A 15,930-nucleotide genomic window follows, 5' to 3' on the forward strand; every position below is an offset into this window, starting at 1 on the left:
TTGAGGCTCAGAGAGGTCATGCGACTTGTCAGAGGTCACACAGCCAGGGACAGAGCTGAGATCTGAAACCAGACTGGCTCTAGGGCCAGGTGTGGGTGATCTCACGCTGTCAAAGTATCAGCCAGTGATGTGGCCCCCTCCCCTCCCCCTGCCCACCTGCCCTCCAGACATCAGGACACCACCTGGTCAGGGGTGTGCTGGGAGCATGATGCCTGCCAGGTGAGGGATCTTGTCCAGGAGGGCCTGAAGTGCACCTTCTCAGCTGGACATGGTGGGACCTCTGTTTTTCCACTGCCCCCCCCACCACAAGGAACCAGTTCTTGCAAGCATCTGTAAAAGTCTGTTTGTTGGATCTTGGAAGTCATGTCTATGCAGGCAGGGTCTGTGGTGTCCTGGGCTCTCTGATGGACGCTGTCAAGACCTTTGGCCAAGCGATTGTTCACAGGGACCTTCAGAGCCGGCTGCTTTGTCTCTGAGTCTGGGGACCCTCCAAGCTGTTACACACATGTCTGTCCCCTCCTTGAAGCGGGGGCTGGTACCTGCCCGTTTCCTAATGAATTCCTCCAGACGTTTGGCTGTTCAGATCCTGGGTGTCTCTGGGGCCTGGAGGAACGTTTGGGAGTGAGCCTTGTTGTACGCTGATTCAGGACATGATCACCTGTCCCTGCCTGGCCAGGGAAGAGGAAGGACCTAGTCCTCGCTTGGTGGGTCTGTGAGGCGGGCTCCAGGGAGAACCTGCTTTCTCACCACATGCCCATCGGGGAGCCGTGAATGTTCTCCGGGCTGGCTTCATTCTGCCAGGAACTTGGAGATGGAGAGAGAACGTCCTCGTTGCATAAAAATTTAACCACCATGCGGAGGCGGCTGGGGCTACCTGGTTCTTTCCTCCCTCCTTCCTGGAGATATTTAGCCATCGCCCTTCTTGGGAGGAAGGAGGAAGGAGGGAAGAGGGTACCAGGAACAGTCAGAAGCCACTGATGGGGAGTGATTTGCTCTGTCTGGGGCGGGGGCCCTTCTGGACCCTCGCCTCAGTGACCAGCATTCTCTGAGCACTATTTATGGGCCAGGATTTCGAATATTTTTTATTTCATATAATGTATGCAGTGGCCCTGTGAGAAAAGGATTCCTTTCCCACTATCACAGGTGGGAAACTGATCTTCAGAGAGGTGAAGGGATATCCCTCCAGTTTCACAACTGGGGGCTGAGGGAGGTGGGACTTCAGCCTGGGTCTCCGTGGCACTGCAGCCTGGGCTGGAAGCACTGCAGCCTGGGCTGGGAGCACAATGCCGTGAGACTTTCTGCAGACGCAGCAGGTGCTGGGGGGCTCTGGGTGAAGGTTTGGAGCATACTGGCCTTACGACGTGGGGACTGAGACTTCCCTGGATCACGTGGGATGGAGCCTGTCTAGGGAGGAGCTGAATGGCCAGATTCTCACCTATGGGAACACAGTCCCTAAGTCTGCGCTTTGGGGGATGGGAGAGGCAGGGCGAGCAGGTCCAACCTGCAGCCGGCAGGCTGCACATGGCCCAGGACAGCTGATTGTGCGGCCCCACGTGATCTTTTTTGAGGTTCACATTCACACCTTATCCATGACATTGCTTTTTCGCAACACAGACATTTGTGAGCATCTGTTTTCAATAATGAAGCACACACAGAGCAAAATTTGAACAAACACTGATGATGAGCACCTTGAGAACTCAATGAGAATTTCAACCACTTCCATCGAACCTGGAATGCTTTGGTGAATCTGGGTCTTAAAGGACTGGTTGTGAGAGGGGTGGAAGAGGAGGGGGGAATGAGGCAGTGGCTCTGTTGTGGGGCTGGGAGGGTCTGAATACCATACTGTGGAGCTGACGGGATGGCTGCCATCGAGTTGCCACTCAGATCCTGCACCCCTAGCAGGCATTGCTAATCAATCCCAGAACCCCTTCTTGCTGTGCCAGGATGTGACCTTGGCATCTATCTATTCTTTCGGCAGTCACCACCAACTGACTGGCACTGACGTGTGAGTTGAAAGCTATTTGCTATGCCTGGGAGAGAACTGGACACTGGTCCTTCTTGAAGCCACTCATGCACCCTTACCCCCAGCTGGGAGTCTCTTTGGGCCCTTCCCATCCCCGTCACACAGTGGTTTGGCTTCCGTTGGCTGGCAAGCCACAGTCCTTCCTTCTCTGGGACCGGCCTTCTGGGGACCTGCATCCTGACCGCAGGCTGTGCCAGCTGCCGCTTGAGGTTTGGCTGGGCCTGGGACACGCCACCCTGCCCTGCCCACAGCAAGGAGACAGCACACCCAGCCCTGGCCAGTGTCTGACCACCCGGATGGGCGGGCCCCTCTGCGGGAGCAGAGCTGGGTAGCCCTACCTGGCCCACTCTCCACCTGCAAAAGCCGCAGCTGGTGCCAGGGACCACTGTCAAAGCCAGCCCCGAGATGCTTCTACTTTGGACAGAGTGGTGCCACACCATGGCGGGCCACTGCAAAATTCCAGACAAACACCACATGGTGCAGGCGAGCCCGTCTTGACCAAGCCCTTGTGTCTGGAGAGGCGAACCTGCAGGAAGCAGCCTCAGTTTCCAGATGACCTGGGACTGCAACCTGGCTCTGCCTTTTCCGGCTTGACCCCTGTCTGTATCTCAGTCATCCCATCTGAAAAAGCGTGATAATAATAGTTATTCCTCAGGAGACTGTTGCAAGCTTTAACTCAATGATCCTTCAGGGGGATGTGCCAGGTGTCAGTAAACACTAATTTTAATTATTGGAAGGAAGGAAGGGCAGAGGGAAGCACAGAAAGCTTGTGACCACGAAGGACCGGCCTGAGCACTTGCAGGAACACAAAGCCACACAACACGGCTGCCGTGCTGAAAGCTCGGTGCTTCCCTCCCACCAGTCAGGGAAGACAAGTGGCCCTGGGACCCTGCAGCCCCCAGGGATGTGGGGAGACTTGCATCTGGCCTCCCTGCTCCCCAGACATAGAACCCCGTGAATTCCCTGCTGGCTACTCTCTCCCGCAGGCTGAGATGGGAAATTAATCCCTCTTTAATCCTGTACTTAACGTACAGGGCTCCATTCCCCAGTGTGGCTGTGAAATGGATCTGCCACTCATTTGCTGTGTGCTGACCCTGGTTTCAGCTTCCCGATTGCCTCGAGACAGGGGAAACTAAGGCCTCATTTCTTCTCCGGCCTCGTTTACACCGTCTTTGGAGAAGAAAGTCCCGGGCTCTCTGCTCTGCTGGTTTGGGGAAGGAGGGCAGGGAGAGGCTTCCCGGCTGTCCCAGAGGCTATGGATTCCAGGTCTGTCTTCCCAGCCTCTCCAGGAAAGTCTCTCTGGAAAAGCCTCTCTGGGCTTTCCCGGTGTGAGGAGATCAGCGACCCCGTAATTTGCTTACTCCCAGTCTCTGTGTATTCGTCATGGGGTGACCAGCAGGCTGCCACCTTAGGAACTGGGCGGGAGGGGGCGACACCCACGTTTTAACATCACGTTTTCAGGTGAGGCTAGGACCGGAGTCCCTTCTTTCCAGAGGACAGAGTGGGTAAATCACAACCTAGCCCCACCCCTGCCTACCTTTCTAACCTGATTCCCAGCCACATCAAGCTATTTCCTGAACCTTCCAACCCATCCCCTCCACCTGGGCCTCCTCCCCCCCAGTGCTGCGAAAGGCCTGACCTCTCTGTGCCTCAGTCAAACAGAAATAATGACAGAGCCCGCCACGCTGAAAGTGAGAACTGTGACTCCCCTGAGCACTTAGAAACACGTCAGTCACAAGGGCTCAGCAAACACGAGCTGGGATGGTTATCGCCTGACTCATGGTCCCACCGCTGGTACACCTCCCCAGGCCCCCGCGGAAAGAAGGGGCCTCTCCTTGGGGGACTCCTTGGACCTGCCTGGAGCCCATGGAGCCACCATTCTGCTGTCTGCTCCAGAGCCGGAGAGTGAGTCCCTGCATCCATCTTCTCCCTCCTGGGCAGAGGAGGAACCATCACGGCCATGACCGCAGCGTGGGTGTCAGAGGATTAAATGAGCTCATGCTTATGAAGGGCTCAGCATCAGACACCACCCGGGGAAGCAGAGAACAGCTGTCATGAAGTTGTCAGGCAGCGAATGGCCACCAGCCATGCTCCATGACATCTGCCCGTCCCCAGAGAAACTCCCCGAAGGCAGACGTGGGTCTCAGATTTCCGAGGGACCCTCGGGTCTGCCTGTTGGGGGGGGAGTAGGGGACAGAGTCCTGAGCGTGGCATGTGAGGCTTCATGTCCCTGTGTTCCTGGAGGCCACTTCTGGGGCCCCATCTGAATGAGCTCAGCCCCAATCCCGGCCCCAATGGCCCTGCTTCCCCATGCCCCCGGCGGTGGTCACTGCCACGTCCCTCTCACCATTCCCATCACCCCGAGCGGTGTCACCATCCTATTGGTGCCAAGCCTCTATCCTAGAGTGTCACAGCTGAGAGAGACCTCGGAAACCATTTTCTCCCACCCCCAGACTCATGCCTGTGAAACCAAGGTCCAGAGAGGTGACCCAACTGGCCTGATATCACACAGCAAGTTGGAGGCCGCACTGGAAATGAATCCAATGTCTCTTGACTGCCATGACTGGGCTCTTTCTCACGCTGTGCTGCCTGTCACCGCTGCCCCAGAGTCACTGCCATTGTGCTGCAGAAGAGGGACACACATTTACTGAGCGCCTGCTATGTGATGGGCTACTATGTGTGTTAGCTCGGCGGTCACTCCCCACACGTCTGATTCCCCGTGTCACAGGTGGGAACTGAGGCTAGGAAAGGGGAAACCCCTTGACCGAGGTCACAGCAGCGCAGTGGCGATGCTGGAATTCAAGCCCAGTTCTCCCTGATTCTAAAGCCAGTGCTCTTTCCCGCCTCTCAAGGCCTCCCGTGCCAGGGCAGGGGCTGCGGCCCAGCGTCTTGGTTCCTCCTTCTGCTGCAGGCAGACCTGGAGGACCTGGGGACAGTCCAGGGATGATTGTGACAGGACTGAGAGGACCACCGGGCTGGATTTTCCTGCTGCCTGGGTGACCCAGCCCAGCCTGTCCACCCCGACAGGCGATCCCTCCCTGCCCCGCCTGCGCATAGGTGGTTGTCCTGGGCTGGGCCTGGGCAGCAGGACAGACCAGGGCCCGGCAGCTGCTGAACCTCAGGCAGGGGGTGCCGGGAATGGGCAGGAAGTGGTTTGTGGGGCACGAGGCCGGGCCCTGCTCTGAGGCTCAGACTGACTCACGGACAAAGATGGGGACACTTCCCCAGGGCAGTTAGAGCTCTGCCAGGCGAGGGGGAAGGGTGCAGACGGGAGGCCTCAGGAACTAGAGGGTGCCTAGGGGTCAGTGGCTTCACCACTGGCTGGGTAGGGGGAGGGCATATGGAGCGCTGAGTCTTCACAGAAGCAAGGAGGGAACCAGCACCGGCCAGGGTGCTGAGTGCTGGGCCTGCAGGGAGGGGCCGAGGAGCACAGAGTTCTTGGCCCCAGCCCCAGCATGGCTCTGACTCGCAGCATGGGCTTGGTCCGGGCCCTTTCCTTCTCAGGTCTCACCTTATCTCTAAAATGAGGCTTCTAGCTGCTCTAAAAATTAAGCAATGGCTCCCTGGCCCCACCCAATCAAAGGCGCCTACAAACCTCAAGGCAACAAAGTAACAGCACGGAAAACCACACAGGGAGTAACAACAGCCAGAGACAAGGGGGTCAGCTAGGCCTCTGTCTGACTGCTCTTGCTTTTTCCAACCTCCCCATGAGCCCATTTCACAGATTGGGAAGTGGAAATACTCACAGGAGCCCACAGATGGGTGCCCCCGCCTACATATTACAGACAAGGGACCCTTCCGGAAGTGAACGGAGGGTGCTGCCAGGGCCTGTCCCAGAGGCCTCGCCCCAACCCCTGGAGACATCGACCCCGTGCTGGCCTCAGGGTCATGCCAAATGGGTGAGAAATTTCTTTCCCTGATTGTTCTGGAAAAGAGAACCTCTGGACTTGCTGCACAGATCATCTGTTTCTTTTCTTTTCTTTTTTTGAAGTGCCTCTTACCAGCATCCATACATACGTCCTATCCACAGGCCCCTCCACCCCTGGCCTCCAGCGGAATCCCAGAAATCGAACGGGACATTAATTATAGAGCAAACAAGGAAGCTTGGGGGGCTCCAGGGAATACCTCCCAAGAGCAGGTGGGTGGCAGGGCTGAGTGCCCAGCTCTGGATTCCCCAGCTGCTGCCTCTGCCCGATCCACAGGGGCCCGTGTGTCCTGTTTTACTTGTAGAAGGTGTTGCCTTCCACAAAACAAATCCAATATACCTGACTGAGTTCAGATCTGTCTCCCATTTATCAAACAGTAAAACTGAGGCCTAGGGAAGGAAATGCCCGGCGGAAGGCCTCACAGCCGCTGGATGGCCGAGCTGGGATTGAAACTCAGGCGTCCTGTGGCTGGCTCTGCGCCCTCTAGAGCTCTGCTCAGACAGAAGGGAGGGCTTGGGGTCTGAGTGAATGCCACTAGCCTTGAGCTGGGACGGAGGCCCCTCCTGGCTGTCAGAAACTCCAAGCACGAGTTTCTGGACATTGGTGAGCAGGCTGGGCTGCTGGAGTCGTGAGAAGTTTTCCTTTTGGGAAAGTGGAGCCGTTCTGGCCGGAAGCAGCGGACCTTCCAGGTGAGGTGATGCCAGAAGTACATTTAGCAAGAGTGTCTGCATAGAGCTGGTGCTCAAAGCTGCTAACTGCAGCAGAAACGGCTGTGGTTGCCTGCATAGTCACCTTCTGACCGTCTGACTCACAGAGTAGTATCCAAGAGGGAAGAGTTGCATGAGGCCAGGAGGGAAGGCCAGAATTCTCTGCAGGCGGCTGGATGCTGGGGGGATGGCCCTGGGGAGTGGCCAGTCTCCCCGCCTCTCACAACCCAGGGTGAACGAACATGAGGGCATGCTGGTTTGGGGGTCAAAGATTCCCGGTTCCAGACCAGGGTTCTGGATCCCCTCTTGATGTGCCAGCAGCAATTCCCTCTGGGCCTTAGGTTCCTCCCCTGCACCACGGTGGAGTTGGCCAGATGGTGGTTCTCAGTCTTGGCTGCCCGGATACTCACCTGGGCAGTTCAAAGAACTCAGAGGCCCAGGCCTCACCCTGGCTCAAGGGAACCCTGCAGGTGTCACCTGAGCATCTGTAGTGCCAACTCTGGTGTCCAGAGGGGGGCGAGAGCCCCCAGTCTGGAAGGTTCTGGGGTCCCTGGTGGCTGGCACAGGGCAGAAGTACCCAGGCCTCAGGGAGGATGCTGGGTATGGGGCATAAGGGCTAAGGGGGTGTTGGAGAGTGAGGTGAGAGAGCCGACTTCAAGGGGTCTCTGCATAAGAGGACAGAGTGTCATCACACGGACCATCCGAATTAGAGAGGGGATGGTTCCACCTGTGGCTGCCTTAAAAAGGACTTCACAAGGGGCCCCAGGGTAACGTGTGTCATCGTTCTTTGTTGAGGTCTGACCATTAAGTTCGTGAACTTGCCACCGTGCGCTTATGTTGGCAGCACTGTATACAGATACCTTTATTGGAACACCACCCCTCCTCACCTGATCTGGCCCCAGTGGCTTTTTTGTTTACCCGAAGATAAAGGAGGTATTGAAAGGAAAATATGTGATGACATCCTGGACATCAAGGGTCATACAATGAAGACTCTGATGGTCATTCCAGAAAAAGAGTTCTAGAATTGCTTTGATGGGTGAACTAGGCATGGCTTCCCGAGGGGAGGACTTCCAAGGTGACTGCAGTGATATTCAGCCATGAGGGATGGAGCCACTTTCCTAGGATGAGTTTCCAAACTTAATTGTTGGGCCTAGCACAAGAGGAACTTCCCTGGTCAGCTGGGAGCTGCCTTAGCTGGGGTTCTCCATCCACAGCAGGCCACTTGGGGAACTGAAGCCCCTACCAGCCCGAAGGCCTTCTCCATCTCCTTCTGAGGAAGTTAGCTTAAATGCAGCAGGACTTGCCACCATGGGTTATTTCCCAGCAGTGGGACTGGGAGTCACTGAGTGTCGGGGGTGCTGGCATCTTAGTCCTACCTGAGTGTCAGGGGTGCTGGTGACTTAGTCCTACCTGAGTGTCAGGCATGTTGGCATCTCAGTCCTACCTGAGTGTTGGGGGTGTTGGCATCTTAGTCCCACCTGAGTGTTGTGGGCACTGGCATCTTAGGCCTCTGGGGGCAAGAGGGCTGAACCTCTTGAGGGCCAAGACCTCTCGCTCCCAAGGAGGGTGGGCTGGAGGTCCCTTCCTGCACTGGTACTCTGACCTGGGGGAAGGGGAGTGGCTTCTCAGGGAAGCTGACACTGCACCCCTCCCTAACCAGCTGGCTCTCCATGTCCCCCCACTTCAGCTTATTTCCCACATGTTGGTCAGAACAATCCTTAAGAAAGAGCAGGCATCCCTAGGCTGCTTTCCTGCCAAGGCCTGCAGTGGCTCTCATCTTCCCATCTGGGTCCCCGGCTCCATCTTGCACCTCTCTCCCCTCCTGGTTCTCCCTAAGTTGGCAAGCTGCAGGCTCCTCCTGCCACCCCTGGACCCCACTGCCCTTCTCTCCCGCCCCCCAGGGCATGGAGCTGAGGGCCCTCAGGGACACCTGGACTTCAGGTCGACAGCACACACATTTTAGTACAAGTGTGTCCCGAGTGGCATGTCGCTGTTCATCTGACATCCTGCTGTGGCTGTGTGTGTCTCTGGCTGGTCCGGCAGTCCTGTCTACTCCATCCCCTGACCCGGTGTTGCCCACATCAAAGGTCTTGGGCTTCTGGGCTCTTGGGAGAAGATGGAAAACTCTCTTTTATTTTTAAACACTTTTATTTATGGGGAGGGGACACAACAAACTCTGGAATTTATTTATAAAAAATTGTGTATTTATTCTCACATGTTTAAACTTTAGTCACTTTCAAAGTCCTTTCTGTCTGATGCAATACTCCTATCGAGATGCTTTTTTCCACTGCTCAAAACAGGTTTTTAACTTCCCGGTTTTATGCCTTTGAGGGCTTCTGCCGTTTTTTGTTTCACCTCTTCCACGTTGTGGGCCAAACATTTCCCTTGGAGGACTTTTCTCATCCCGAGAAACAAAAAAAGTCTCTTGGGGCAAGACTGGGTGAATAGGGAAGGTGGGGCTCGTGAGTCATGCCGGTCTTGGCCAAAAGCTGCTGAACACTTAGCGTGGTTTGGGCAGGGATTGTCATGGTGGAAGAACCAGTCACCTGTTGGCCACAACTCGGGGCGTTTCTGCCACAAATTGTGACACAGCCGCCTCAAAACTTCTAGAGGACAACTTTGGTTGATCCAAAGGAACAAATTCTGAGTGTACCACAAGGGGCCTGCCCTCCAAAAGGTAATTTTAAGATTTTGGGGGGTCCCCCTTTGTATTTTCAGTAAATTTATTTTATTTTGAGTAAACCCATTTGTTTGAAGTGAGGTGCCCCAGAGACCGACAGTGTTCCCGTCTCTTTCCTGCCCTTTAGTGACCCAGAGTGTAGGGTTTTGGGGAAAACTGGAAGGAACGGTATTTTAAGTCAGAAAATCCAGGTTCGAGTGTAGCATCTGTTGCTGACCCTGTGATGGGTCGCAGGGAGCTCCTGTCCCTGCTCTGGCCTCGGTTTATTCATCTGTGGACAGGGGCTGTGACCTCGTCTGCCTCCTAGGTGGTTGTGGATTCGTGATATGTGATCTAGGCCCACAATGGTCATGCCCCCGCCACGTGAAGGGCTTGGTTAGTGATGCCCATTGCTTGGGGGTCCAGAGACACATGGCCAGAGGGCAGGGAAGTACCATTGGATATATGGCATCTATCAGCTCTGTGCTGGTCAGAGCCTGAGGCAAGGGAGCGCTGAGACTCCACCTCCCGGGCCTGCTTGGACCGCCATGCAGTTCAAGGTCATGGTTACCAGGGGTCAGGCTTGTATACTCGCGGCTGAGATGAGCCTTGGCTGTGAGCCAGGGTGGGTGAGAATGGGCGGCGGGGCGTGGCGGGTCTGTGACCTGTGGTTGGAAGTCCACCTTGCTCTCTCTCCTGTGTACTTCTTGCTTGGTTCCTTTTGGGGGCTCACATCTCATTGGCCCTTCACTGGAGGACCCCTGAAGGAAGCTGGGTGGGGGCTGGGGTCTGGAGGAGGCTACAAGGATTTTGGGAGTGTGTGACCTCCGTTCCAGGCCGGACTCCTGCTGGTGTCCTTGCAGGGCTAGTGCGCCCTCAAGCCTGGGTTTCTTCTTCAGTGGAATGAGGTAATCATGCCTCCCTTGAGGAACGGGCAGGGCCTGGGGAACAGAAGTCGATGGGGGTGACGGCTCTAGGCCAACCTTGCCGGAAACAGTTTATGAAAGGAATGGTGAAACGAGACAGAAACACGGAGGAGGACACGGTGCAGATGTTGCTACGAGGCACCACAGAACCCCTTTCTAAACTGCGGGGAGGGGCAGCCCAGAGAGGGGGTTCACTGGCTTGAACTGGTGGGACAAGCTCCGGGTTCCCTGGGCAGAAGCCAGAGCTGGGTGTTGGAATGGACAGGAGATCAGGAACCACATGCAGGGGGACCCACGGGACCTAGACCACAGCATGCAGCCCATGGACACGCAAGGGTGCCCAAGGGACCCAGGCCACGGCACACAGGCTGCTGACACACAGGGGTGCCCATGGGACCGAGGCTGCTGCACACAGGCCCTGGAGTCCCTAGAATTCAGATCCAAGTCAGTGTGTGTCCCAGGCGCCTGCCCTGGCTGGGGGGGCCTTCTTTGGAGGCAGACGCAGGTGCCTCCCAAGCAGAGTAGGGAGTAGCAGGTGTCTCCGATCTTCAGGGCAGGGCCCAGACTGAGCACTGGAGAAGCCTGTGTTCCTGCTCATGGCCTACTCCAGGAACCCCACACGCTCATGTCTATACAGCCCAGGGAGAAGGATGGGTCACCCTGGAGTCGCCGGGACAGCCGGGCCTGCCACAGTGTGGCTGGGGTGCTTCGGGAAGCCTGAGGGTTCTCGGTTGGGCCCCATCTCAGGGTCGGTCCTGACGGCCCTGAGGGTGGCTCCCGGCTCCTGGCTGGTGGCTGCGGTTTCCCCATCGGTAGAAATGACTCTCTGCCCACAATCGCATCAGTCCCCTCCACAGCCTCATGTTGACTCATGTTGGAAGTCGCGGTTGTGGATGGTGTCCTGGGCACTGGCGAGGGGGCCGGCCGGGTCAGCCAGGATGGGAGGGATGACCAGGCTTTGACTTGGACTTGCCAGGAGAGGGCTGCCGTGGTGGGGGAGGTAGGTGTGAGATGACACTGAACTCATTGCACTGGGAACTGAAGTGAGTGTCCAGTGTACTGAACTGAGACCAAACCAGAGGCGCAACCTACTTTGGTCTACCACCTCCACTGAGAGAAAGAAATGGAGAACATGTCGGCCCATCCTCCAACATGTGGCGTGGTGGGGGAGACTGGGGAGGCGGTTGGCGGGGCTCCCTCCTACTCTCCACTTTGAGATCCTTGCTGGTTTCCCTGGCTGATGCGTGATGGCCGCGGGTTGAGGACTTCCAAGCCTGAGGCAAATGTCTTTCCTCTCTCTATGTCACAGACTCAGCCTTGTGGCTGCTGTGGAGTTAGGACTCTTTCCAGATGGAGGCCAAGGCAGGCATCCTTGTCCCTGCGCTAGGCAGTGGGAACGATCGTGCCTGGTTTCGCTAAAGAGGATGAGGCCTGAGGGCACTTTGCCTCACCCAAAGTATCAGAATCACAGGACCTATCAGCACTTGCCAGCTGAGCAAGGTGGGATTGGGTGGCCAGTATCTTCGTGTGTGTGTGTGTGTGTGTGTGTGTGTGTGTGTGTGTGTGTGTGTGTGTGTGTGTGTGTGTATATGTCGCGGTCTTGCTCTGTTGCCGAGGCTGGAGTGCAGTGGCATGATCACGGCTCACTACAGCCCCAACCTGCTGGTCTCAGACATCCTTCCACCTCAGAAGGGACTATGGAGTGCACCAGGCACAGCTAATGTTTTGATTTTTCTGTAGAGACGAGGTCTCACTATGTTGCCCAGGCTATTCTTGAACTCTTGGTCTCCCAAAGTACTGAGATTACAGATATGAGCCACCACGCCTGGCCATCTTTTTCTTTTTAATGTTCCATGTCTCTATTTTTTCTTTTTAATTTTGTTTTTATTGACGCATCATAATTGTACCTAGGTATAGGGTATAGTGTGATGTTTCCACACATGTGCAATGTGTAATGATCAAATAGGATAATTAGCATATCCATCACTTCAAACATTGACCGTTTCTTTCTAGTGAGGATGTTCAAATCCTCTCTTCCAGCTGTCTTGAAATATATACAGTATTGTTAAGCACAGTCACCCCACCGTGTAATGGAACACCAGAATGTATTTCTCCTGTCTCACTGTAACCTTGCACCTGTCGGACAGCCTCTGCTGAGAAACCACCATTCTGTTCTCTGCTTCTGTGAGGTTAACTTTTTAGGATTCCACGTGAGTGAGATTTTGTGGCATTGACCTTCCTGGGGCTGGTTTATTTCACTGAACACAACGTCTTCCGGGTTCATTCATCTTGCTGAAAATGACAGAATTTCATTCTTTTTAAATGAATAAAGAGTGTCCCATTGTGTATATATGAAGGAGGACTCCCCAAAACCCACAATTTATTTATGCTAAATTGTGTGTTTATTCTTACATGTTTAAACCTCGGTCACCTTCAAAGCACTCTCCGTTGGATGCAACACACCTATTGAGACGCTTTTCCCACGGCTCATAACAGTTTTTAGACTCAACCATTTGGATGCCTTTTAGTGCTTCTGCTGCTTTTTGTTTCACTTCTTCCATATTGGCACTTTCCCTTTAGGACCTTTTTCATCTGGGGAAACAAACAAACAAATGAACAAACAAACAAACAAACAAAAACACTCGCTGTTTACAAGATCAGGTGAATAGTGATGTGAAAAACTGCTGGACGCTCAGTGCGGTGTGGGCAGGTGCATTGTTGTGGTGGAAGAATCAGTCACCTGTTTGCCGCCACTGGGGATGTTTCTTCTGCAAATTGTGACACAACCATCTCAAAGCTTCCGTATAAAAACTTGGTTTGACTGATCTGGAGGAACGAATTCCAAGTGTACTATAATGTCCAATCCTCCAAAAGATAATTCCATTTTTTTCGTGGAGGGGGTCCCCCTTGTAGGCCCCACTTTCTGTTTATTCATCAGTTGTTGGACATGTGGGTTGATTCCATATCTCCCTCTATAGGGGAACAAGCTTGTGCACTGGCTCAAAGTGGCCCAGCGAAGGGTCTGGGATGAGGATTGGGGTTGCAGCCTCACCCACCTGAGAACTGAACTAGGCAATCTAACATCCATGCAGAGGCACCACTGCAACACAGCATCACAGAACACTGGCCAACATGGAAGCTGTGTCCTGGAGTGTCCCCACACCACTCCCCCAGACCTGTGGTGGATTTGCCTGAGTGACAACTAAACTTGGGTAAGCCACTAAACCCTGGGGGCCTGTTTGTTCCTGCAGCATAACCTACCTGCCCTGACTACACAAATGCCAAACTGTGGAGACTGGCCTGGATTCAGAAGGCCGTGGGAAGCCATCAAAGTCTTGGGGAAAAAGGCCAGTGCCTGGATTCAGCACTTGGGTTAAGAAGCTGGCCTTTCTTCCATAGATTGTAAGCTTTATGTGGGTATCAAGAGGTTGGGTTTGTTTTCTCACCACGTGTACCTGGGGCCTGGAACAGTTACCTGTTCCATGACAGGAGCTCATAAAAATTTGTTGGATGGGCATGGTGGCTTTTGCCTGTAATCTCAGCACTGTGGGAGACCAAGGAGGGAGGACTGCTTGAGGCCAGGAGTTGTAGACCAGCCAGGGCAACATAGTGATACCTTTGCCTTTACAAAAAAAAAAAAAAATTAGCCAGGCATAGTAGTGCACATCTATAGACCCAGCTACTTGGGAAGCTGAGGCAGGGGGATCACTTGAACCCTGGAGTGCGAGGCTACAGTGAGCTATGTTTGCGCCACTGCACTCCAGCCTGGACAACAGAGTGAGACCCCAACTCAAAAAAGAAAGAAAGAAAATATTGTTTCTCCCTGCCTTCTGCCTTGTGTTTCCTTCTTGTCCATTGTATGCCTCCCCCATCCTTCCTTATTTAATCCCTCCAGCCTTAATTTCCTCCGTGAGTATTTGTGAAGTGCCTCTAGGTGTACCCTATGCCCCTGGTGCTATGTTGCGCATGTGTTATGTTACTTCTGTGCCAATTGTGGAAGAGAAATGCGCCCCTCGCTGGACAACGGAGGTATGTGGGGCCTGGCGTCTTGGATCTTTCCCTCTTGTCCATGTCCTTTCTTTATCCATGGCTGCGTTGTTCCTTTATTCACATTCCTTTATTCATGTTCACATCGTTCCTTTACTTGCATTTGTCTTTTCTTTACCCACATTCATGTCCTTTATCTACATTCATATTGTTCCCTTATCCACGTTCGTTTTCTTTCTTCCTTTCTTCCTTTCACTGAAGTCTCACTCCGTTGCCCAGGCTGGGGTGCAGTGGCACACTCTTAGCCACCCCAGCGTCGATCCACTGGGCTTCAGTGAGGCTTCTGCCTCAGTCTTCCAAGTAGCCAGAACTGTAGGCACGTGCTACCATGCCCAGCTAATTTTTTGATTTTTGATTGTAGAGACGATGTCTCACCAAGTTGCCAGGGCTGGTCTTGAGCCTGCGTGCTCAAGCAATCCACTCGCCTCGGCCTCCCAAAGTGCTGGCATGACAGGCTGAGCCACTGAGCCCGGCCCATTTATTTATCCATGTTTGTGTCTTTCTTTACCTGCATTTGTGTCGTTCCTTTGTCCGTGTTCACATCCTTTCTTTATCCTTGTCTGTGTCCTTCCTTGGTCTGTGTTTGCGTCATTCCTTTATCTGCATTTGTGTCCTTTCTTTAGCCATGTTCCATGTTCTTTATTCGAATCAATGTCCTTTCTTTATTCGGGTTTGTGCCTTTATCTGCGTTTGCATCCTTCCTTTATCTGCCTTCAGGTCCTTTTATGATCTGCTTTCATGTCATTCTTTTATTTGCAACCTTTCTTTGGCTGCATCTGCATGGTTCCTTTATTGTGTTCACATCCTTTATCTGCATACGTGTCCTTTCTTTATCCATTTTCGGGTCCTTTCTTTATCTGTGTTCAACTTGTTCCTTTATTCATGTTTGTGTCATTCCTTTATCCACCTCTAAGTCCTTTCTTTATCTGCGTTCATATCATTCCTTTATCTGTATCCACATCCTTTCTTTATCTGCGTTTGCATTTTTCCTTTATCTGCCTTCACATCTTTTTTTATCTGCGTTTACCTCATTTGTTTATTTACGTTCTTGTCCTTTCTTTATCAGCGTCCATGACCTTCCCTTGTCTGCATTTGCATCATTTCTTTATTCGTGTTCCTGTCGTTCCTTTATCCAGGTGAGTGTTATTTCTTTATTCGCGTCCATGACTTTTCTTTACCTGCATTCGCATCGTTTTTTTATCCTCATCAATGTTGTTTCCTTACTTGCATCCACATTTTTCTTTATTCATGTTCGCATCCTTCCTTTATTTGCATCCACCTTCTTTCTTTATACATATCTGTGTCCTTTCTTTATTTGTACCTGTGTTCTTTTTTAAATTCACATCTGCATCCTTTTGTCATTCACGTCTGCATCCTTTCTCTATTTGTGTCCACGTCCTTTCTTTATTTGTGCCCATGTTCTCGTTCTGTTTGTGTCTGCATCTTTTCTCTATCCGCATCGACGTCCTTTCTTTATTCGAGTCCATATTCTTTCTTATTTGTATCTGTTTCCTTTATTCAAGTTCGCGTCCTTTCTCTTCGCATCTGCATCCTTTCTCTACTCGCAGCCGCATCCTTTCTTTATTTGCATCCTTGTTGTTTCTTTATTCGTGGCTGTTTCCTTTCTTAGTTTGTGCCTGTG

The sequence above is a fragment of the Carlito syrichta genome, unplaced genomic scaffold (genome assembly GCF_000164805.1).
Source record: "Carlito syrichta isolate Samal-C Ts95f unplaced genomic scaffold, Tarsius_syrichta-2.0.1 Scaffold314258, whole genome shotgun sequence".
Lineage (NCBI taxonomy): Eukaryota > Metazoa > Chordata > Mammalia > Primates > Tarsiidae > Carlito > Carlito syrichta.